General features: G+C 39.7%; 1 pseudogene; it reads left to right on the plus strand.

Annotated features, from left to right (window-relative positions):
- Positions 1-1,427: 1,427 nt before the first annotated feature.
- LOC148732656 (uncharacterized) lies at positions 1,428-3,168 on the plus strand (annotated as a pseudogene).
- Positions 3,169-3,795: the final 627 nt, after the last annotated feature.

Genomic DNA, 3,795 nt, shown 5'->3' on the forward strand with positions numbered 1-3,795 from the left:
ATGGTAATTACAACAGAGCACTTCCTAAAATAAAATGAAAAATACAATTAAAAGTCAGATACAATGAAATATATGAAGTTCATACATTTTGAACTGCGGTATTAGATACGTATGATGCACGATCCTCGCAGTAGATAGCGCTATTTAAGCAATAGCGAAAATCCGACCTGAAAAAAACATCAGGACTGTACGGGATTCGAACCACTGACCTCTGCGATGCTAGTGCAGCGCTCTACCAATTGAGCTAACAAGCCAACTAGGAGCAGACCGTTAAGTTGATTCGTAATAAACCCGTGAAAGTCATAAATCAGATACAATGAAATATATGAAGTTCATATATTTTGAACTGCGGTATTAGATACGTAAGATGCACGATCCTCGCAGTAGATAGCGCTATTTAAGCAATAGCGAAAAATCAGACCTGAAAAAAATCAGGCCTGTACGGGATTCGAACCACTGACCTCTGCAATACTAGTGCAGCGCTCTACCAATTGAGCTAACAAGCCAACTGGGAGCAGGCCGTTAAGTTGATTCGTAATAAACCCGGATCGTGCATCATACGTATCTAATACCGCAGTTCAAAATATATGAACTTCATATATTTCATTGTATCTGATTTATCACTTTCACGGGTTTATTACGAATCAACTTAACGGCCTGCTCCCAGTTGGCTTGTTAGCTCAATTGGTAGAGCGCTGCACTAGTATCGCAGAGGTCAGTGGTTCGAATCCCGTACAGGCCTGGTTTTTTTCAGGTCTGATTTTCGCTATTGCTTAAATAGCGCTATCTACTGCGAGGATCGTGCATGATACGTTCAATTAAAAGTGTCTGCTTATCTAAGCAAGATCGGTGTTAAGTTTGGTCGTATAAAAGGAAATTTAAATTACGAGTATAAACTCAGCTGCCAACTACCATGAGAACCAATCTTTTCCAGAAAGATCATCAAATTTGACTAGAATCGAACAACAAAAGTACCGAGATGCAGCTGTAGAAGTTAAGTTGATTATTCCAAAACTACTGTGGCATTTTTTATATTATTTGAATCACTAAAACGAATTAAAGAAATTCGCATGAATTGAGAACGGTTAGAATACCGAAAACAACGAATAAATATGCTTAAACATCCACACGGAAAAATCACTAAATTTTCCCGTAATATCTGACAGCCGTTGCTCAACCAACTGCACGCTTGGAAAATGGCTCGAAGGGACGTTGGCATCTGCTTGTTATGTTGAAGAGTTCATTTTGGACCAAAAAATATACATTCGAAAAACTGAACTACAGGTTAGAATGCTTAAAAAATTTTGGAAAACGAAGGGTGAACACAAAGAAATGAAGATCTTTCAGCTTTTGAGCTAAATGAATACATTTACACGTGTATGTTTCTTCCCTGTTTACTAACGTACCCCTATTTGAAACGATAGAGATTCTCGCGAGAAGAGCTTTCACAAACAGCTGGTTTAATACAACATACGACCCAAACTTCACCAAAACGGAACTTGTTCACCTTCTCACTGTACTGAGCTACCAAAGAACAACTATTCCAGTTTACGGGAGCCTTGTACGAACAGACAGATGGTGTGGCTATGGGTTCCCCTCTTCAGTGGTCCTTAATAGCTAATGTGTTCATGTCCCACATCGAAGAAAACCTTGAGCGAGAGGATATACACCCTTCTTTCTATCGCAGATATGTAGGCGATACGCTCACCATCATGCCGAATATGGCAACAGCATCTAACTTCCTGGACACGCTTACTAACAAGGCACATTCTTCCGTAAAATTCACGTTGGAAACCGTATGCAATGGCATGCCTCCATTTCTGGGTTTCCAATTACTCAACCGATCGCCTCAAATAGAGACAAAGAGAGTAAAGGTAAGAAAGTAAAACCCAATAATTCAAGTCTACTCTTGAACTATCAGAGTCATGTTGAAAATCGGTTCCAAAAGGGTCCACCAGGAACTATGCTTGATCGAGCACCTCTTTTATCTTCATCTTGCTCACATTTTTCGGACAAATGTGACCGTTTGAAGTCAGTATTGAAGTACCCCAAACACCCCGCTAACTTCACCATCAAAAGTTTCGTTGACTCAAAGGCTTGTGACCAGCATCAGCTTTTGTCGCCGTCGAAAGAGGCGAATGACACGGTTCGAGTTTATTTGCCATGTAAAGACCAAATCTCAGCAGATATTGTGAGGAAACAACTAAAGGATCTAAGCGTTAAAGTACACACCACCATCCAGCCTGTGTTTGTGAGCCAAAAAATTGAACAAGAGCTAAAGTTTTCAATGTGACCTGTGCGATGCGGGTTATGTAGGTTACACACGAGGACATTTACATGATTGTGTGAAAGGACATAAACAATAATCCTCCGTGTTTGCCAAACATTACAAGAACATGCAGGGACGATGCCTCAGGACCCGCTAAAGCGTTTCGAAGTGCTTAAGAAATGCAGAAACAAATTTGATTGTTTAGTGTACGACATGCTTTTTATATGAGCTTTAGAGCCTTTTACCGCTTCCCGGTTAGCTCAATGGATAGAGCGCTGGACTGTTGTGTGGGAGGTCGAGGGTTCGAGCCCCGGCCGGACAAACACTCAAGGTCTTAAAATAATTGAGAAGAATATGCTTCCTTTCTATAACATCAAGAAATGGTGAGATATTCTAGTCTTCTCGGATAGGGACGAATAAATGGAGTTCCCGTCTCCTACAGGGTTAGGGGTAGGAGACGTTAATTTCCCACGCACGAGATTACTGTGTGATGGATGTCCTCCCTTGGGGTGGGATAGGCGGGTGAGAATTGATTGTAAAGCGCTGTTGATCTGTCATTGTAAATAGCGCTCTATAAGTGATAAATTGTAATTGTAAATTGTAATTGTAGAGCCAAATCTCAACATGCAATCAGACTTCATTTGTGCGAAAGTATTTTCATAATCTTCCCACCCTTTTATGTTAATACTTCGAGCCAAAATCGCTTTAAATGCTCTAATTTGCATGATCTGTTATATGTTTTGGTGTAGGGTTCGGTTTTGGCTATAAATGTATTGTCAAATTTAAGTTCTCTGCACAGCCCACGAAACAAAGTTACGCAATTAAATACCGCTGTATCCTTCCTGAAACTATTTTAAAAGAATGAGAATGTCAGTCACTTAGTATGAGTCTGGCTTTTCACAACGATAGTTTCTAGGCTTGAAAAATATCACTTTTTTCTTAAAAATCTCCCTTCAATCTACTCCCAAGCCAAAATCCTCAGTCCCTTGCCCCACGACAGCCCAACCTCATCAACTAGTCAGCAAGCAATGAGAATGCAAAGCGAATGAGACATAAAAAAACCAGGCCTTTTCCCTCATACACCCTCCTCGATCCTGTCGGTTATTCTGAACATGGAATTTCTGACATGGGGTATATGCCACCAATTTTCTTTGAGACAGGGTTCCAGCATAATTATTTATAATGGCATTTACAAGTGGTGGAAAATAATTGGGTTGAAATATATTACAAAGTTTTTCGTGGAAAAATGGAAGCTGCATATGTATTAAATGTACAACCTGGTGTTAATCCTTGAGTTGGTTGATTTATCAAATATTCAAGCCTTTTCAAAAACTATTTGTCATCATGAACCAGTGAAAGTCTTTGTAGATGGTCAAATGAATATTTTTTCAGATCAATAAAATTTGTTGCTGTGTTCCATGATAACTTGTTGCCACAACCCTACCTTCCACTGAGGAAATTCATATACTAATGCTATTGTCTAAATCTTTTCACCCTCTTAAATGTGGCCAATAACCAAATCAACG

This window comes from Stylophora pistillata, chromosome 4, assembly GCF_964205215.1.
Source record: "Stylophora pistillata chromosome 4, jaStyPist1.2, whole genome shotgun sequence".
Taxonomy (NCBI): Eukaryota; Metazoa; Cnidaria; class Anthozoa; order Scleractinia; family Pocilloporidae; genus Stylophora; species Stylophora pistillata.